The sequence below is a fragment of the Leiobunum rupestre genome, chromosome 3 (assembly GCF_980474605.1).
Source record: "Leiobunum rupestre chromosome 3, qqLeiRupe1.1.hap1, whole genome shotgun sequence".
In the NCBI taxonomy this organism is placed as follows: Eukaryota; Metazoa; Arthropoda; class Arachnida; order Opiliones; family Sclerosomatidae; genus Leiobunum; species Leiobunum rupestre.
This window is the reverse complement of record NC_143386.1, coordinates 57102457-57125190: the sequence shown is the minus strand read 5'-3', so window position 1 is coordinate 57125190 and position 22734 is coordinate 57102457. Positions and strand designations below refer to the sequence as shown.

Sequence of the window (22734 nt, the reverse complement as noted above, 5' to 3'; positions counted from 1 at the left end):
AAACCTACATTTAGAATTATAATTTGACACACATTCACTCGTATTATGACCCGGAATAGAGTAAAAGTGGAAGTATTTGATATATCTAGTGGCCGCGGATGGAAAATATTTGGTGAGGTACAAAATCAAAAAATGCCCACAGCACTCCCAGAAAAATACGTTTTTATTTATTTTTTTTTATAAATTTGTATGGCATATTTGTTAGTGATTTTCACCAAAATAGAGCAGTGTTTAGAAAATAGCAAGTCTAATTCAGTATTTAAGTAAATAACTTCCTTAATTGTATATTTTAAAATGATTAAAAGTCATGGTTAAAACAGAATTATAAAATAAACTAATTTAAGAGACAAGATACTTCATGAAGTATTTTGTCTCTTAAATAAGTTAATTTTATGATAAAATTAGCGAAAAAGTAGATTAGTCCATTATGAAAAGGGATAATAAAGCTAAACCCTAAAATTTTTTAATAAATTAAAAAACTTACTAATAGCTCGTACCGGTTTCATCCTATTTGGGACTCGTCAGTACCGTGCGGGAAATCTGGCTTGCGACTATAACACCGAATAGAGAAACTAAGCCTAACATTTAGTTTATTTTATAACTTCCTTAATTTATATAATTTTATTATGTATAATTTCTCAGGATTTAAAAAATTAAATTAATGTAATTTATAAAATATTTTAAAGGCTACTTGGGAGGTATAAATACATTGATTGTACCCCCTCTGAAATATAGGAGGGTAAATTGTACCTCTCTAACCCCTATTCCCCCTTATAGTTTGAAAAACTCCCCGCTGATTTTCCCGAGGGGTAAGACAGTCTCAGATAATCTGTACACCGAGTTCGTGCATTTAGCACTGTTAAAGGTACATATTTTCAAGAGTTCGCGAGTTCCATTTAGCACTGTCAAAGGTATGGCAGTGTACACCGAGTTCGCAGAGTGTCTTACCCCTCGGATTTTTCAAAATTATTTTTGGAAGAAAAACGTGGTTTTCACCAATTGAAAACTGATTCGAACCTGCAAAGATACATGTTCATTATAAGAATACTGTAGATTACTAACTTCTGGTTGTAGTAAAATATATTACGTTTCATAAAAACCGAGTACATATTTTCCGATTTGAGGAATTTGGAAAAATCTTATTCCACGGAAACCTCAAGTGAATTTTGAAATGGACAGGGTCGATTTGCTCGTAGGGACTCAGCTCTCCCTGACGAGCGTCACTGTCAGGGCCACAGAGGATGGCTCCAGGCCCCAGTAAAACAATAATTTCCCTAGAGAGCCGATATTACTTCGAAGCTAAATTTGGGTTTCACCGTTAAAACCATGCCCCGGAATTTATTCATATTCCACCATGAATATAGAACAGTAGGTTATACACCTGGTACCATCATTGTTAAACTTCCTGCTGATTTACGTCACAACGACTATTTAAACGAGCAAATCGGAGTAACAGTGAGTCAATTCTGCGTCTATTTTTGCGTTTCGTTTTTAGACTCCCTAAGTTTACATTAATTATGGTTTGGAAAGTGCTTTTAAAATGTCCGTTGCTACCAATATGACAAGTTCCACCTCTTGTGATAATTTGAAGAATCTATCATTAGTTCATTTACGTAACTTATCGGATCTAGGCGTAGCATCATTTGAAGTCAGGTTGAATAATTTTTATATCTTTGGCTATAGCAAGGAATTCTGTTTGAATTTTTGAAATATCATTTTCAATTCAGTCAAAATACTTGATTGATAAGTATCACAGTCAAGACTGGGTTTCTCATTCACTTCTGTTAAAGGAAAAGTCCAGGTTGGGTAAAACTTGGGTCTATTTGAAAGATCATGTTTAAATAAACTCAAAAATATCAGTCGTAAAATTGTATCTTTTTTTAATGATGATAAATTAATTTTTAAACGAGCCAAATTTACCCGCCAAGCGAGCTGCCATTTTGTTTCGCGGTGACGTTTTAGGACTTTAATCACGTGCTGTTCGCGCTATAACAGCGCTCTGTTCTCTGCGCACGCTTGCTCCGCGTACGGTCTGCGGAGGAAAGGCGAAAGAAAATGGTAGCTCGCTTGGCGGTAAATTTCACTCGTTTAAAAATTAATTTCTCGTCATTAAAAAAAGATACAATTTTACGACTGATATTTTTGGGTATATTTAAACAAACCTGGACTTTTCCTTTAACAAACGTAAACCAAAATGGTCTAGATGTTCGAGCCTTTGTGGTCTTAAAATTCCTTCCTCCTTTTAATAATAATAATAATAATCAGCTAGGCTAATACCCAAGGCACCACCTTAGGCCTAAGTCGTCAAGCGACTTTTGAAGCCATTAATTCAGGTGGCTAACCTAGCAACAACCTTTTGGGTTAATTCTCCACTCGCTTAATTTATTTTAGATAAACTAAAACTAATTTGACGCGCAACTTTCGCGTTTTTCTTACCCATAATTGCTCTTATCAAACGGACTCAAAATAGCGAAATTTTAGGCAGACGACTGTATCCGGTGACGCCACCGTGGGCTTGGTTTAAAAGCTCAGCCTTTTTTTGAACGTGATGGCGCCAGTATCATAGGAGATTATGAGAATATGAATAAATTCATGATATCACTGCTAGAAGGTGCCTTTGCATATTATTTATCGTATACATGCTTCAAATGATAAATTTTTATTTAATTATCATATTTAAAACACATCCAGCTTAAATCAAATTCTGTTTGGAATAAATAATTTTGATCAAATTGGAATGAAGTTCCATAAATTGAAAATTTTTAATTATAATTTTCGATCAAAATCGTATTTAGATGTGCCCAATTTTCAAATTTAATTCACCATTTTCATAAAGGAATAATTTTGTAAAATTATTGACTCGTAAAAATAGTTTTATAATTAAGTAAATACCCTGAGCAGTATATTTTGTTTTACATTTTACATAGGCTGTGAATTTTCAAAAATTTTGTGTAGTTACATATTTTTATAGCCTGGAATATCTAGAAAGGTTTTTAAATAAAAACATTTTCTATACTTTACATTTCATTCTAATAAGTGGATGTGTGGTACGTTTCGGTTATGGAAGAAATTTTTATATTTTACACACTCATTCGAAATATTTTTTTAAAAGTAAAACACTGATTGTAGACCCTCTAAAACCTCGGACGAATAAATAATTGGACCATCTTCATTAGCAAAAAAACCTTTCTTCAAATTGCATTGACCGCCAGCGCTTCTTAGGAGAGAATCGAGAATCTTTTCCACCCAAATACAAAGCACGTCCGTAAAACGTTAAAGGGGAACGGTCAACCTTTAGCCAGTTAGATAGCCCTATAGCCCGTTAAAAACTAAAATTTATGGCGAAAACCGCATAAAAAAATATTGAGTGGTTAAATTTTAATAAAATAAAGAAATTTCTGGAAATCGAAAAGCGCGCGTCCGCCGCGACTCCTGGTGAGAAGTCGGTGAGACGGAAAAACAACGTAAAAGCGCGCGCTGCTGAAGACGCAAAAATATTGTTTCGCACGCGCGGCGCGTTCCAGTTATAAGAGACTTACGCCTAAATTGCGCGATTTTAAAAGTTAGGATAGTTCGAAAATCGCTCATACGGGGTTAGGGGCGCTGGCGGCAGCCCCTAAGATGGCGGCGAAAATTCAAACCCAAACACCTGGCGTTATTTTTCGTTTCAACTTTTTGGGCCAAAAGCTTTTTTTTCAAGACAAAAAAAGGTACGTGTTAGTACATTGAACGTCTTGTTAATCTTTTGATACGGAAATAAGGCCATATTTGGAAAAGCTTGACCGTTCCCCTTTAAATGAAAAGCTAAAGATATTACGCCTGGGGTCGTTTGCTTATTATATTGAGGGCGTGATTAATATTATTAAGTTGAAGTTTTTTCAATATCGGATACAGGGGGGCTGCAAGCGGTGCTGCTCTTAAACAACAAAGCTCGTAATCTAAATTCGGATTCAGTAGTTTATTCGTTCAAGCGAAAACTTATTATTGAATATAACGTCCCAAACTTTGCAGAACTCTTTCCTATATGAAAACTATTCGAAATTTGCCCTACTAAGCCCCTGTATAAAAGTAATTCTATATCTGAAGCATGAATGAATAAATTAATATTTATTTACTCTTTGTTATATACAAATCCCTTTTAAATCAGGGAAGAAACCATTTAAATGGTTTCACGAGTGCCGTACATTTGCCACCATCAAAAAGTTTGGCAAAAAATGAAATATAAACAAAATTAGAAAACCATAAAACAAAAACAAGGACAATATTTGTAGAAAACTAGACTTATTACAATATATACAGTTAAAACAAGTGGCGGCTCTATCAAAAAAATAGTTTACAAAAATGCTTCTAGAAGCGCTTCTAGGTGGCAGCACCTTCCGGGAGTTAAACGAAATACGAGTTGTCTGCCACTATTGGCTTCCCGAAACTTCGTGTTTAATAAGTTATTAATCACGTGATTCCGAAAAGCCAACCAATGCGAGAAGCTCCCAATTTTCCACACCTTTTAACACTAGATTTTGATGCTTACTCAACTTGTTTTTATTAATACGCTAACGACATCTTGTGCGAGCGAGAAAAACTAGACAGGAGGCGCCACTTGCTATAAATCTGAAAGGATAATATTATTATAATATTGTTATTTTCAATGGGAAATTTTCCAAGTGTTGTCAAAAATATTTTTGGTTGCCATGGCAAAACGGTTGCCTATGGAGACATTTCCCTTTCGTGTTTTTCAAGTTACATGAACGAGGTCTACCAAACCCCCGAGTTGAAACAAAATCGGTGTGTTACACCTCGGGTCGTCTCCTGTAAGTATAGGCGACCTTTTAGCTCTCACGCCACCCCAACGACTCAAATTTCTTTTCGTCACAAGAGAGTCTGGCCATTTCGCCCTACCCGCTCCCAAACCCATCAAATAAGTCACGCAGTCGTCCGATTTGTCCAGTTCGTAGGCGTAAATGTGTTCCTTCCGAACAATCTTCAAATATCGGACATTCAACCAGGACATGCTGAATGCTTTCGCGTTTAACGGTTTTTCTACGAGCTTAGACCACGGGCGAACGAATCGGTCACAACCTAAGGTAGTCACCGTCGACATTTTTCTACCACTTCTACCAGATGTAATTAATGGAAAATTCAAGTTAAGTAATGTTATTTGGTTGAAAATATCGGATTCGCTGTGCCAAGCGCTGCCATTTAAATTAGGGTTAAAGGGGTAGAAATAAACACTCGGAGCTACCATGCCAAGGTTCATATTTATAAGAATGTTAATATTGGGCAATTAAATTAATATCAATGAAAATCAAAATCAAACAACAATCAAATATCCGAACACTATATATACAAATTAATTAACTAATCACAATTACGTTCTTAACTCAAAAACAACAATAATACAAAAAATTCCCCGACACTACAAATAATCAACCAACCCTACCAACCCCAACCAATAATAATAAAATCAACCCCGAACAAAAGCAAAACAATTACAATCACCCTTCCCCAAACTACATTACACTACAGCCCTTAATTTTAAATGAGAAAAGAGGGCAACTACTATAAATGTTTTTTCACATAATAATAATAATAATCAGCTAGGCTAATACCCAAGGCACCACCTTAGGCCTAAGTCATCATGCGACTTTTGAAGCCCTTAGTGTCTACGCCATGACACAATCGTTTCTGATACATCACCATGTTAATTGAGTTCTCGGCGCGCGCAAAAGCAACCGCACACGAGATACACGACATCGCGGAAACCGAACCAGCGGCACCCCCAGAAGTTGCCAGGAACTCTCGTTTAAGTTCTTGCGTTCTCTCCTCCTCCTCCATCCTGATACCGGGTTTTTATCACGACGACCACCTGACCCCAACATCTTGGTCACTGCCTCTTTTTAAAAGTATTGGCTGTTTATAATGGGTCTCGGTCAATCAAATATCACATTCAGCAACTGACACTTTCCAGAATGTTCAAGGTACTCTATCGGCAGTTGAGAAACGAAGTGTTCTACGTGACCCAGATAGTTCAGACAATAAATGGAATGTAGGATATAGTCGGCATCTTCTATAAGACGGCATCTCTCCTCTCCCTCGAATGAGAAGGCTTGGAGAAGGGAAGTCGCGACAACAAATGCAATTTGATCTCCAAAAAAAAAAAAAACCCTTTTATTAAATAAATTTTTTTTAAAATGTCTTTACGCTTGCCCAACTTGTTGAAATGTTGCCATGGAATAGTTCAGCCAATGCCTAAGAATGAGTTCATAAGCTCTTTAGTGGGAAAGAAAACAGATCCACAGCTGAAGCGGGGAGGCAACATTTCAACAAGATGGCCAAGGTTATTTTATAAAAAGAACTATTCAACGGAAAACGACAAAAGCTCAATTTAAAGATTTACGACCCTTGGCAGGTATTTTTGGATATAGAGAACGATATGGTTAAACTTGAAAAACTATTTACAACGCCTAAGATGGGACCTCTTGGCACAACGGAGGGGATCGTAAGATAAGAGTATAATCCCTTAGGTCTACAACGCTTCGTGAGAAAGATGCAAGACTACAACAACTGATAATTTTATATTAAAAATAGTATCAAAAGTCAAAATTTCAGCCAGAGATTCCAACAGTAGACCGGTTTCGCCCTTTTTGGGATCATCAGTACTGTGTAGGAACTCTGGCTTTACTCGGAAATCTGCCGATATCAGTAAAACTAATATACATTCAGAGTGCCTTCACTTTCATGAAATTTCCGCCCACCGCGGATTTACCTATAGCAACTTTTGCTATAGACAGTTAAAGAAAAATGTCTTATTCGATCTGGAAATGATGGTGCCGATGAATTGATGTGCTGTCTCAGTCTGATATGATTGAACAATGAACACAACTTGTAAACCGCCTTAGGTGAACCGCGCTACGTATTTTATTTCTAAGCCCCTGGAGGCGGTTTCAACGTCATCTTTGCATTTTCTAGGACCCTGTGTTTGATAGTGTTTAACAGGCGTTTATCTTAGGTGGTGTGTAGTTATTACACGTGTTGTTAGCACTTGTGATAGGTGCTTTTCTGTTTAGCAGCTATCCATTTAAAATTTCAACCCTTTGCCGTATACCATTTAAACGTAAAATCTAAGTGTTTAATTTTTAAACATATTCATTTTTTTTATGTGGAAAATCTAAACGTTGTTTTTTCTGTGTACGGAAAATTGCACCTTTTCAAGTTTTATATTTGTTGATACCTTGGGTATTAGCCTAGCTGATTATTATTATTATTCGCGTACGTAAGACTAGATACAGCGACTGCCTTTCAGATTTTACGCGTGACAGTGTAAGGGTTGTAGGAACGTGGGCATTTGTGTTTGAGCGCGCCCTGAAGGTGATCGGATTTTGATCGAATCTTGGCTTCATGCGGCTCAATCTCCGAACACAAACAGGTAATCAATCTGAGTAGCGAATTGAACCGGCAAGCCCTGAAGGTACAACGGTTGGAATACGGCGTTAGAGTTAATATCGCCTGAGAACTGGATAATTTTAAATTTTTCGCTTCCAAACACGAGCCCGTAGTGTGTAGCGAACGTACCGCCGATATACAGGGTGTTTCAAATGGTTATGCAAAATTTTTAAGGAGTTGTAGGGGGTGAGTTGAGAGGTATTCCTGTTTTTTTCCCCATTTTCCTACGATGAGTTAAAAGAGCGCCAGAGAGCTTCAAAGTGTGGCCTACTAGCCCCTGGAAGCAGGCTGCAACAAGCGCAAAACCAAGCAGCGGGGAAATGCGAACATTAAGGTTTGGGTTCGTGTGATAGGTAAAAAAGGACTTTGTAAACAAAATCGAGGTAACCAGCGTAAAAAAGTAAACCTAAACAGTATTTAAAGTCTCTGCTGCTTGGTTTTGTACTTGTTGAAGCCTACTTCCAGGGGCTAGTAGGCCACACTTTGAAGCTCTCTGGCGCTCTTTTAATTCATCGTAGGAAAATGGGGGAAAAAACCAGGCATACTTCTCAAGTTATCCCCTACAACTCCTTAAAAATTATATATAACCTTTGGAAACACACTGTATAGAAGGATTTGAAGAATGTCCACAGTCTCAGATATTTTATAATGGCCAGGGAAGGTGTACAAAATTTCAGCTCGGGACAGATGTTGTAGATGAAAACCAAATCTCGATCTGGAGAGTAAACGATCGAGCGTAGAGCTCGATCGTTTGGATAAGAAATAATCACTTTCTTTTTTTTATCCACAAAGGAAAATTATCCGGGAAAAAACGATTATTTTACATGTTAAATTGCTATATAGCCGTGGATAATATCCATGGATAAACAGTTAATCGTAATTTTTATGGTTAATCAAAACTTTAGCGGTTAATTTATCGGTTTCGCCGAGCTATAATCGAGCGTTGCAGGTATAGGGTTGAAGAGAACCGCGGACAACGGGCAAACCTGTTTAAGGCCCACATTGAATCCAGGACGTCGAAATAGCCCCGAACCAGTATCTATAGTCCGTTGAGACGTATATGGCTCCGGTGCTCTAGGAGAAGTATTTTTACGAATCCATTCACTGCAGCTGCGTAGAATTTCAGGAATAGCGCCGTTGACAGGAACATATATTCTGAAGCACGACAATTACTGACTAATTAAGAAAACTAAGGCTTGTTTTATTAATGACTCCTCACGGTAACCGGGGCCCTACTTGCGCTAATTACGGATGAAAAAAAATGGCGTTCACTATTCGCTCGTGTTTCGCGAAAATGCGGAAATTAAAAAGTAAAAAAAAGTTACGCGCTTGTGAAAAGCAATTTTCTGAGAAAACAATTTCCCTTCCTTCCTTTCTTTAATTAAAACTTTAAATCGGGTTAAAAGTACACTTTATTATAAGGTTCGTTCACACCTTATCCTAATCATTCACGCATCACTTACGACGTTAGTCAACGATAAAAGAAAAGTGTGTAATATATCTCTGTTATTCGCTTGAAACATATACCCGTTGATTTTTCAAAAAAAGTTTGGGAAGAAAAACAATTGATTTTCTAATACTTTTTCATCTGGAAAATATGGTTAATCAATTAGTTAATAATCCTACGCAGTGTAATTTCTAAATTTTGTATCTTTAAGCGAAGGGATTTGGTGGAAATGAGACTCAAAGGAGTCCGCGTTGACCTTACGATATTATAAACTTATGGTAATACCAAGTTTTGTACAAAATTTCCGGAATTAAATTCCCTGACATTTCCAGGTTTTCACTGACCATATTTGTAGAATAAATGAATGGTTTGAGATAAAATCTTGAAAAATATTTATTACGTATTTTTAATACATCTAAAAATTTATTTGCCTTATTTTTGGGGGTCATTTTAAAATTCCCCTACTTTTTTGTACCATTTTAAAATTCCTTTACTTTTCTCTGACCTTTTGGAATCATTTTCAAATTACCTGACTTTTCCCTCACCTTTTGAAATCGCTTTCAAATTCCCTGACCTTTTGGTTACATTTTCAAATTCCCGGACTTTTCCAGGTTATCCAGGTCGTGTACGAACCCTGAATACGTATGTCATTGATTTCCAGAGGAAAATCAGTGAGACTTTGGGTTAATAAGAAAGTTTTCTCATTCTAATAATGGGGTCTTTTAAGAAAAAAATCTTAAAACAAACCCGTAAGACAAGGACTTATTCCCATCTTCAAATTTGGATCCAATTGGAATCAAGACATATCCAGTTTGAATACAATAGACACTTCAATAAAACATCTTCAAGGAAATTGCCAAGAAGTAATATTTCCGAGAGCCAGAACCTGCAAGTTACTGTTTATAGAGTGCTTGTAGAAGTAATGGAAACTTTTCACTTTTAAGGTATGCAACAAGTGTTTCCTTTTAAAACTTTAAAAAAAAATTATAGGAAAATAGGACTATTTTTTTCAAAATTATATAGGATATATGCTATTCCATTTACTAACTTTATGCATTTAAAAACAAAATCTATATTTAGTGAAATAAATCTTTGATTTTTAATTAATAAATAGAAACTATATAATCATTTTATCACAAAAATATACTAGTAGCTAACCATGTTAACAATAACAAAAGTATAGACTAGAATGACTTTGTCTAGGAATTTATCCTATAGCTAAATCTAGCAATTTCACTGTGTGGCGTGATGAAATGGGCAAAATATCAAAATTATAGGATTATATAAGACTATTTGGGGATTTTGCAAATGATGTTATAGGGCATTTTTGAAAATATAGGATTTTATAGGAATTATAGGACGTCAGGGGGCCCGGAATTTACAGGTCCTGGCTCTTGGAAATTTAGTTATTTCTATAAAATATTTACGCTTGCCCAACTTGTTTGAGATGGGTCCCGCTACGTCATGAAAACGTCATTTTCTAGGGGAGTGGGGGGAGATTTTTTTGGCCTAGGGAAACACGTGTTAGCAGCCTCTAGTGGCTCGAGTAAGAGAGCTACACGTCGTATCTGATTGCCATAATATTAATTAAAAATAAGTTAGTCGGTTATTTAATTAGAATTTTACCACTTAAAATAATGTGTTAATCTTAAAGACTTAACTTGATTATTTACATAAAAAATGTCATACATCATACAAAGAACGTCTACAGCGAAATAAAAATAAAATACCCCGCTAACCCGCTCAGAAAATTCTTAAGAATTTCGTCAAATGCTTTTGCTCACCCCATTTTCTTGCCCCCCGATTTTATAGAAAGAACTATTTCCTTGAAGATGTTTTATTGAAGCTTCTATTCTTTTAAGATCAAATTATTTCCATCAAATTGGAGTAAAGTTGAATTTAATCCATTGTAATAGAATCAAATATAACACATTTTGGATTGTAATTTTGGAACTAATTTTGATCCACCATTTTCGTTAAGGAAAATATTTCAAAATTTGGTCGATTTGGAAGTTGGAACCTTGGATTAATAATAAAAGCTAACGCGTTAGCTTTTATTATTAATCCAAGTTGGAACGACAATTGTAACCACTAATTAAGCCTTGGTTATTTTTAATCGACTTCATTTGATAAAAGTACGGTTAACTTTAATAAACAATTAAGTAACACGTATAAAACATCCTCTATGCAATATAATTTGTAGTACTTTTACTAAGAAACGTTTCGGAGCAACATTTTTTTTTAATTTTAAATAATAACTTTAAAATTAAATTGGCAATCGTGGCTACGTTTAGTTGCTTCTAAGAAATACCTTTAAAAAAAAAGCGTAGATAGCAAAAAAAAAAAAAACAGCAGCAGCTTAGATCGAAAGTTTTTGAATTGACGATTCAATAAAACCCATTCTGTGATTCGCTACCAAGTATTAATATATAGAGCCTGCACATGCAAGCCAGTCTTTATATGGGTCTTGTATTAGGCTGCTGTTCAAACATAGTGAGAGCGTCAACGCGAAAAACTTGCGTTAGGACTAACCTGAGATAATATTAAGTTTATAAACCTATATTATCTATGGCCTAACGAAGATTTTTTGCGTCGAAGAGAAAAACTTAATTGTGTTAGGCCTAACCGCAGGGTTGGCTAGAAGAACCTATCCAGTTCGATGTAAACTATCTGGTTTTATCCGTATAAAACCACCTAAAAAATTTGGCTTAATTATAACTGAAAAAACACTACTACATGTGGTGAAAAATCACTGAAAATCGCCAGATTTACAAATTACTATTACAAACCAAACAAATATAAGAAATAATTCTTAAAAATCATTTAGTAGTGATTTCTTTGCCTTAATATTTAGGAATCAAAAATAAACTTTCCAACTTCATTCCACAATGGATAGCCTTTTCTTCCAACAGAGTTATTTGCAGTTGATTTGGGGCTTTTAGGCATATCGTAATTAATTCAAATTACTTCAGTTAGTTAATAATATAAAAAAAATTGAGTATTTAGTATTTTCAGATAAGACCAAGACTCACGAGATCAGTCAGTCTAGCTACTGCAAAGCGCGTGCTGCAATCCGTGAACGGTGAATGAAATAAATTGTTAACAGTTTTTGGCAGTCCTACAAGCAGACGATATTGAGATAGAGCCCCGAGCGGCAGTGCCTCAGATAAGGGCTAGACATATTGACCCAAGAAAAACCTCGGCTAAACAATTCTGCTTATAAAAAAATCGGTATATTCCCATTCGATCGAAATCCCATTCGACCGAATTCAATATGTTTCCGAAATATAGCCCAAAAGGCGGATTCGGTTCATTGGGACCTTTTGTTTTGTTTTTTACTTCTGCCCCGAGATATAGCAGGGTACGCAAAAAAACGTTATACCTAAACAAAATTGCTACAGGTGTACTAACGGTAAGGTTAGGTTAGGTTAGGTTAGTCTCTCACTTCCCTAGGGTGGCGCGCTTTTATAAATATATTTATGCTTTGAACTTTTTATTTATATCAAGAATACAATAATAACTAGATTTATTTACCGTTTTGTTTAAGCGAAACAAATAATCATTCTTAATGTACAAAAACCCTCCTGTGTGAGCTATTTTCTCCATTATAGCTAACTGGCTCCAATAAGACTATCAACACTTATTTATATAAGAAGTAAACCTATTTAAAAAACGTCTCATAAAAACTAAATTTGATGTACTATAAAAATAATATAAACGTGCAAAATTGGGCTGTAAACCGCACAATTGGGGTATTTTCGATCGATTGGGACTCAATGTTAAATCGTTTTCGAACGAATGGGATTTCGGTCGAATGGGACCAAAGCAAAAAAATCCGGAAAAATCCAATAAAATCCGGTTTAATACCATAAAACCCACTGGTCTGGATATTTTTCAATTTATCCGGATTTTTGCCAACCCGGCCTATAACCAAGATTTTGGCGTCCACGTTCGTTATCATCCCTTTTTGCTTCTAGAAAAATTAAAACCACCAATAAGTGAAAAATTGCGGAGTTATTTCAATATTTGGATTGACTTGAGTATGGATGGGAGTTGATACCTTTGACTAGTCAGGTAAATTTGGTAACCGACCAACCGGAAACATTTAATTCAGTGATCACCTTCTATCCACGTGGGGGGCAAGTAAAAATGTTGTCTTTTATTGAATCGCCTATTGTGGCGTTACCCGGTTGTTGCTGGAGAAGGCGACACTCAATTGGCTCGCTATCGACGACAATATGGAATAGATTGAATAAACATTCTTAGAGTCTCTTCCGCTACACCAAAAAATACTTTAAAGCAAATGAACGACCAAATTGAAGCGAAGAATTCCAATTGTTGCTCGAAAAGGACGTATTCCTGGGAGAAATTTCATTGACCAACTCCGCGGGTGGTTGTCCGAGAATATTGTCGTCCACGAGTCGTTACTTCAATGTCCTTTGTGAAAATGTCTTTGGGAATAATAAAAAAATAAAGGTCGTGAACCCTAGTGTCGTGACTGGCCAGTGAAATGACTTTCGGAATAACGGTCAATGGTCGTAAATAGCGCGATGAAATAAAAACGAAAGAAACATCGACGATGACGAGCGCAAATAGAATCGTCAATTCTCAGAAAGATCGCTTTAAAAATTGATAGAAGACGATTTTCAATTTAGGGCTTATGAATTTTTAATAAGTTTAAAATTAAACCTCCTTCGGAGAGGGTATCCAAGTGCACTTTTTCTTTGCAGCATTCTTAAGACTGTGGCTCACGGATGTGCACGTTTTTGAACCTACCGAAAAATTGGAAAAAATAGTGCGTCTATAAATGGGAATTTTCCTATATCAAAGAGCGTACGCGATGAACATAAAAATTACAAAATTGAGATAGTGCTATAGGCTAGCCTAGGACACAGTGGCGTAGACAAAGGCTAGTTTACGTGTGCAACTCCCCCTTTAATGTAGCTTTGACTGTGCCTAATATCACACCCTCTTGACTAATTTTAATATTTTGTACGTATTTGTACGTCAATATATCGCGAAATGATATCTTTAGTCATTATTGTCGTAGAAAGGATATGTTACACTTTTGTTTGTGAAATTAACAAGGTTGTTCCAAATGCATTTTGAATTAGAAAAATGTTATATTTTGTGGGTTTAATATGTGGAAAATCATTTTCAAAATGCTTTTTCAAAAAGTTTTTAATCTATTACCATCATTGCTCTTGTAGAGAAAGTTCGTCTGCTATTTACTCTAAGAACATTCGTACAGTGCCACTGCCAGGGTTGGACATAAGGCACTAGTCACGGCATTTGACTACTAAAATTAATCGAAATCTGGGGCCTCACTAGTCAATTTAACTAGTGAATAATTTACCTAAATATTCATAAATAATGGCGAATATGGCGTATCATAAATTCATCATTCATCAATCCGATTTTATTTTAAAACATTTTAAACAACCCTGGTATTTTATGAAACGTTTCTCATTTTATCCAATGCTTTTTCACATCGCTGTATACCCAATATTTCGTAATTCAAAAGGCTAGTTCACACTGGCAGTGTTTTCCTGATTTTCTTTATTTTCTCGTTTTACCACCTTTTCCCGTTGTTCTAGCGTATGGGAAAACGACTGTACACACGGACATAATTTCCCGGATTTTACCAATTAATTTTCTTCAATCTATTTTTACTTCCGAAGCATCTTTTGAAAAATTAGAGAAATCTCGGAAAAAAAAATTAGCAGTACAAGAAGTTGCATACTCCTCTTTAAGAAATATATTATATAAACGTAAATAAAGTCCCTTATCCAAACATTTCACCGGAAAAAGAATATTCATAGAAGAAAATAAATTGAAAAAAACTAAATAGTTGTGGAAAATAAGTAATTTAGTCGAGGTCATAGATGGGAACTGAAAATAAATACAGCACTCTCATCATCAGAGGCTTATTTTTATAAGCCGGGTTCACACTAGACACTTTGAAAACGTTTTAAAATGGTTTCTAAAGATCAAATTGCTATATTTTGGTGTCGAATGTATTCAGTTCCGGCGCCAGGAATTCTCGTGAGGGTAGGCAAACCAAATAAATGGGCCCCCGACCCGGGACCCCCCTTTTCTCAACGAAATTCTTCAATAAGATAAAGTAGTGATGTTCATGACGAACAAAAAAATCTAACAACTTTAAAACGAGTCCAAATATAACAGAACTGGTTTTATTTACTAGGAGATACCTAAAAAATTTCTTAAAACATTATCGACAATTGTTTCATTGTTATTTATAAATAATTTTATCTCTTGGGACAATTTTGAGACCCTTTCTAGATCAATTTGGGGCCCCTTATAGGGTGATTTTGGGGCCCCTCAAAATTTTAAGGTAGGCAGTGGCCTACCTGGCCTACCCCCTAGCGCCGCCACTGAATGTATTTATTGTATACCTATTAATACAGTTGTCGTCGAAAATGTTGAATTTGATCTTTCGAAACCGTTTTAAAACGATTCCAAAGTGTCTAGTGTGAACGTGGCTTTATTTGCGTGTGCATAATTGAAACAGGAAGAGGAATGTGGAGAGATTCGACGCCGCAAGCCTCTCCCGTTGGAATAACACTGTTGGCCAAGATATAAAGGGAATAGAGAGATACGTGAACTGCTAGAAAGGAAAACAAAAGAGATAGAAAAGCGGGAAAATGATCTCCCAAACGGATACTTTTCGCTATCGTGCCGAGAATCTCGAAGGAGATAGCTCGTACTGAAATTAGAGCCATTTCTGATATACAGGGTGTTTCAAAGGTTTATGCAAACATTTTAAGGAGGCGAGTTGAGAAGTATGCCTGTTTTTTCCCCATTTTCCTACGATGAGTGAAAAGAGCGCCAGAGAGCTTCGAAGCGTGGTCTACTAGACCCTGGAAGTAGGCTGCAGTAAGCGCAAAACCTAGCAGCAGGGAAATGCGAACATTAAGGTTTGGGTTCGTGTGATAGGTAAAAAAGGACTTTGTAAACAAAATCGAGGTAACCAGACGGGGATGCGCCGGTTCGGGTACCTTTCCTGAGAAATCGCGGTCAATCACGACTTTAAATACTGTTTAAGTTTACCTTTTTACGCTGGTTACCTCGATTTGTTTGCAAAGTCCTTTTTTAGCTATCACACGAACCCAAACCTTCATGTTCGCATTTCCCCGCTGCTTGGTTTTGCGCTGGTTGCAGCCTATTTCCAGGGGCTAGTAGGCCACACTTTGAAGCTCTCTGGCGCTCTTTTCACTAATCGTCGGAAAATGGGAAAAAAGAGGCATACTACTCAACTCACCCCCTAAAACTCCGGAAAATTTTCGCATAACCTTTTGAAACACCCTGTATTTCGACTGCTGGAAAAGAAATAGTATTAAGTTTTACTTCTCGATTATGAAACGTCCCGAGTTTTGCTAATTAGCTAAATTATATGTGTTTAACTTCCAGGAGAACAAATTGTAATTAGATCAGGTCTTTTATAATTAAATTGTTAAGTTAACTAGGCCGCGAACAAAGAACGGGACTTCACAAAATCCGGTCAACACAGAAAATACGGTCAAAAGTACACAATATTTATCTTAGGAGATTCAAATTCTAATAAGCTATAATTAAATATTTTCGTTGTGGCTGTTGCTCAACGTGACATAGAATCTGGTTGAACGCTGTTTTTCCGCCATGACAGGAGATAAAATTTCCACGTATATAAACTAAACATTTTTAACAAAATATTGGCTGTTCTTACCACACCACGTCATGGATTAACCACCCAAAATTGAACGCCCTTATATCTTCTCGTAGTGATGTTAAAGGGCCACACCTAGAGATACGAATCGGTAATTTACCCTGGTAATTTACGCGGTAAATTACCCTGGTAACAGTGATTTACAATTTCTCAGGTAAATTACGAAAATGGTAATTACCCTGGTAATTACCAGGGTAATTTACTGTGGTAAATTACCATGGTAATTTACCATCGTATTCGTGTTTCACTGTTTCTCAATTTTCTTTGATCTTTCGGGCTAAAATATACCTAAAATACGTCGCGCAAGATTACAAAACTCAAAACCTAATGTTATTCGCGTTTTAGTGTATTTTTGCATCGTTTAATAATGTAATTTCACTCCAGCAAACACTAGGTCATAGGCGTAACGCACCAACTCGAAGAGCTAGGCACCGCTGCGCCACCTAGATTCGTTTTGGTTGCGAATTTCCAAGAAGTCGAAGGCCGTGTTAGAATAGTTTGATACGTTTAATAGGAAGAATACTTATGTCTAGCCCTGTTTAAGAAAAATCACATTCGTGATTCATCTGTCACCGCTAAAATGTTAGTTTTATTCTCACGGCCAACTTTGATCTCTCGCGCTACAGCAGCCATCTCATTCGTTGACGTTTCTGTGTTAACCTATGAGCAAAAGATGTGTATGACGTGAACGCCCCTAGCGGATTATTATTTTTAGAATAGTTTTTACATTGAAGTCAATATAAAAACCGAGCGTGGCGCTGAACTCCTACACATTAAAGTACAGTTTATAGGGGGAAAATCCTTGCTCGCGGAATTTAGACGAATGTGTGGGCCGCTGTAGCGCGAACACCGCATGATCAAAGTTGGCCGTGGTTATTTTGAGCATCTGCGTTGGTTTAGCGTTACTTCGAAGTAGTCTAGCGAAAGAATATAGTATTCTTTCTATAATTTCATATCATTTAAATAAGTAAATAAAGTTTTATTTGGTAAAATTGTTAAAAAAAAAGAAAGTAGACCTAGTTATTCAGAAATATTTTGAGCAACAAACGGTTTCTTCTTTGTATTCCTTGTTTTAATTGTAAAAAAAACCTTTTTTAAATAAAAAATAAAATTACGGTAATTTACCGCAACACGGTAAATTACGCGGTAAATAACCGCGTAATTTACTGATTTATTAAATTACCGTAATTTAAGAACTCTAGCCACACCGGCGATTGCAAAATTCGACCCGAATTTAGCACGTGGTAGCAAATACGACCAATCCTATTCTGTAAATTAGCGCGTGAAATGAGTCAAATTCAAACCCCTTTGTAAGTAAAAAATTGGCTCTGAAGGGTATTTCTACTAATTAAGAAACCATATTTTATTGATGTAATATAGTTTTATAAACTTTAGATAACGTGTTTATCCCGCCATGTCACGAACATAACATATTAGCAGTATATTAAAGATTAATAATTATCACTTTTATTTTCAAAGTCCAACCAAAAATTTAAAAAATACGACTATTTTCAATTTGGAACTTTCTCGTGACTTTCTTAGGATTCCATAAAGGAAAAAAGTCTGGGCTTAAAACTGCACCTATTTTTATATGGACGCGCGTTCTTAAATAACCCGGGTCATCTTCAATTCCTACCCTCTCATACTCGTAAAAAACTCTCCTTCATATTTTAATATGGAGGCCGAAAAAAATCCGAAGCTCTTACTTTGCAATTCCAAAAATGACATCAGGGAATAAGAATTGAACGTAAAAGATAGATTCGAAGTATGGCCGAAATCCCGATCCTCAACAAAAAAGCGCTTCTTTGTGTACATATACGGCTATATATCTTTTATCATATTTTCTTAAAATACTCCATATTTTAAGCCGTTGAAATCCCGGAAGCTTTTCATATAATAACCCTCTTGCCAGCCCGACAAAATGCCGAAATCCTGCACGGTTTGAAATACGGGAAAAGGCTTAACAAAAAGTATTGAAAATGGCAGCAATGTCGGGATCTGTAGAGGAAACTTCTTATTTATTACTTACAGATTTTTCCCCCTTAAATCTAAAAGACTATATATACCAAAAAAATTTACATTTTTTATTAAAAACCTCAGACCTCAAATAACCAGCTTTGTCTATAAATAAATTAAACTTAACTGTTGCTTTATAAATACATAAATATTTGACGAATTACGAAATTGGATTACGTAAATATTGGACGAATTACGAAAGTGAATTACGTAAATATTTGACGAATTACGAAAGTGGATTACGTAAATATTTGACGAATTACGAAAGTGAATTACGTAAATATTTGACGAATTACGAAAGTGGATTACGTAAATATTTGACGAATTTCGAAATTGGATTACGTAAATATTTGACGAATAACGAAATTGGATTACGTAAATATTTTACGAATTACGAAAGTGGATTACGTAAATATTTGACGAATTTAGAAATTGGATTACGTAAATATTTGAGGAATTACGAAATTGGATTACGTAAATATTTGACGAATTACGAAATTGGATTACGTAAATATTTTACGAATTACGAAATTGGATTACGTAAATATTTTACGAATTACGAAAGTGGATTACGTAAATATTTGACGAATTTCGAAATTGGATTACGTAAATATTTGAGGAATTACGAAATTGGATTACGTAAATATTTGACGAATTACGAAATTGGATTACGTAAATATTTGACGAATTACGAAATTGGATTACGTAAATATTTGACGAATTACGAAATTGGATTACGTAAATATTCTTGTGATACTAAAGTCTATGCGTGTATTATGGCTACAGTTAAGATAGTTTTGGGTTTAACATAGAATATATGACTGCAACTTTACCCTTTGTTTTCGTGACTTCCCGTACTGGCTGCTGCTATGTTGAAGCAGAATACCAGTATATAAGTTTATCAAAAGATTTAATTAAAATGTAAAATACGGTTGAATAAAGAATATCCATAGAACTGTAAAGGCAAGGTGGCAAGCACTTTCACCTCCAACAAGAGGAGTCAGGTACGATCCCAGCTTGTGTTACTGGGTGAAAACTCGGAACAGCTCTGCCTTGAGTTGAGTTTGCAAGTTATTTCTCGGTCTGTTCAAGGGGTTTTAAAGCTAAAATTATAGTCTTGGGATGCTAGCGGTTATGGGACTAAAGCCTGTTGCAATGCAGGTTATAAAAATAGCTCTCTAACAGAAGTGTATCTATTACTTCACAAACCACAGAAGCATACATCGTATATATCACAGCTCAAAATATATCGTATGTATTATTCCACGTGGCGATGTAAAAAGTAGAAATTAACTTATTTATAAGCCATATTTTTATTGTATAATTTTGTTATTTTGGTCACTCGTATAATGGTTTTTTGCTTCGAAGAATGCTTGGCTCGAGATAAAAACAAAGCTAGATCCATTTATAGACATAGTTTTAAAAATATTATTCCAATATGAATTCTTCAGTTGACAAAGACTTTGAAAATACCATTTTTGTTTAATTTTTTTTGTGTTCTATTTGCCAGGATGGTCGGGTATATTTTAGTGGGTAATGTTTTTTAAAAGTCCTAAAATTCAAAGCATTTTCTATAAAATACATTGGACATTGTAGACCACCAAACTAAATTGCTTCTATTAGACTTTCATATCTCTTGCTTTGTCAAATGGTTTTTGGTTGGTTTATTATTTAGGTTGAGGTTAACGGTACCCCTGTAGCATAAAGAGTCGATTTAGGGTCGGGCTTTGGTCGAAAAGTAGCTTTTGGGTCCTAGTACAAATGACGGCCCTAAAAGTTTTAATCATTAATATAGTGAGTTTTGAGTCGTAAAAACGCAATTTTGTGCAGTCTGCCCGACGACGTTTCGGAGTCGGTTAACCATGACATTTATAGTTGGCATATAGTTACGTTTTGAAATTGGCCCGACGTCGTTTTGGAGTAAGAAACTGGTACATTTTTAGTCGGCAGAGAGTCTACCTTTAAAGGTCGACCAACCGTAACTCCCCCAGGACAATTTGAATGTAAAACCGACTGTCGGCCGGCATGGTCATTTGAGGGCTTTGGCTGACGTCGGCACGACTCTAATGTGCTAAAGGCTTAATAGTGAGTGTAGGGAGCTGTCGGCTCGCGTTGCATGAAGTGCTTGCCACCACCCTCCTACGCATTGTAAATTGGCAATCTGGTAATGCCCCGGGTATTAGCCTAGTTTCTTATGGTTATTATTAATTGTAGTTTGTTTGAACAGGCAAAATTACGGTCAGGTTTAAGTGAAAGGCATATAAAGTCACAGGCTGACTTGGGCCTAAGGTGGTGTCAATAGTTGTTTATTTTATTCTATATTCACAACAGTACCTTCACGTTTTTTAGGAGTGAAATTTCGAAGTTTGTGTTAAGCGCTTTAAATAGACCAATTACATAGTCAAGAAATTCCAAGTCGATTTATTAGGGTTGCTAGTATATTTTCGTTGCCACAAGTTGGATCGTCAACAGCTAGATCAGCTCAGTTTTAATCGAGGACATTCAGAAACAACCTGTAATGGATTTGCAAATCCAGTGGATGTTTCGAATTTCGTGATGGATTTTTAAGAAATCCTTGGATTTTAAATGTTTGGTGGATTTGTGCCTTTTTATCGATCATTTGCGGATTTCCCAGCGGTATTTCGTAAAAATATCTATGGATTTGTAATTTTGGTAGATTTGAGGATTTGTTTGTGAATTTCATGTATTTCTGGATTTGTGTATTGTTTGGGCATATTTGATGGATTTGTTGAAAATATAGGATTTAAAAAAATAGAAAATCGTGGAGCTTTCGGTGAATGTACAGAATTATATCTGAATTATTTCAATATTACCTGGTTGTAGCCGGGTAGAAACAAACCACCTAGTTTGACCCAGCCGTAAAACAATATCTGACGTAACTTGGGTACACTCGGCAAATTTTTCATAAATCGCTTCTACTGAACTACTTATATGTGTATCACATAAGTGTTCAAGTGACAATGGTAGCTACTTACAGGCAGATTATGGCACAAGATGAATTAATTGTCAAGATCATTCAACGATTTTTGCTGAAGGATAGTTTTTTCATAATAGTTGAGTCACAGCAAAATGCACATCAATTATCAACAGATACTTTTGTGAAGGACTTCTATCTAAGTTTCAAATACACCACGAGCTGTAGCATCTTGACACAATTTTGTGTTTAGTCAACGCCTGAAATACGAGAGCATAAGTGTTAGTTGTTTTATAAAACCGCCACCTGCATTTGATTTTCCTAATTTTTTTTTGAAAGATAAGGTTTACTAGGTAGGATAATCATATAGCATCAACCGTAAGATAAAGGGATATCCAATTTGCGCAAATGGCTGCTCAGTTATAAATCTCTCTTCATTTAAATAAACTAATTTTGGCAAATTAATTATCCTGCATTTAAATCAATTCCAGTTTTTCCTTATTAATTTAATTAATGTTTGCTACTTTTTCCGTGTTTAATTAATTCTGACTTTCCACATTTATCTGTGTATTCTGCATTTTGTTTTAAACTGGTCAGCTTTAACTCTTTCTAGCCATTATTTTAAATCATTGCCTTTTGTCGCTTTCTAACCGAATTCTTATCAGAATGTTTGATTACAAAAGCAACAAACATTTCACTAATTAATAAAAACTTCGAAGTACTTCTTTTTGAGCTCCACTTCTTAATAGTAATAAAATTAATTAATTTTAAGTAAATGTATTAATTAATACATTTACATTAATTTAATTTTTTCATTCAAGTGAAGTGGTAAAGAGATACTGTAAATGAAGATTGCTATAAGAAATTGCGTCTTTATAGAAGTTTGATTTGTTTTATTCGTTTCTAGTCTTCTGACTTTGGCTTTAGAACGCAACATGTTTTACCCTCGTTTTATAGAAAATACTGCTCATTCTTCTAAAATTAACATGGTTAAAATAGTCAATTTGCTGACCGGTTTTGAAGCTGAGAAGTGCCTTAAAACCCTGTAGTTGGCCACCTACAATATTCCGATTAGCAAATTGCTGGCGTTCCAACTGAAAAACAAAGTTTGTGTTCCAACTGAGAAACGAAGGCTGTGGGCCAGCTCAGAAAAGAAGTTTGTGAACCAAC

At 35.6% G+C, this 22734-nt stretch overlaps 1 protein-coding gene across 1 annotated transcript in view; it reads left to right on the top strand.

Annotated features, from left to right (window-relative positions):
• LOC149953037 (arrestin homolog) overlaps positions 1-22734 on the top strand; it is a 112726-nt gene that overhangs the window by 1050 nt on the left and 88942 nt on the right. The window lies entirely within an intron of this gene.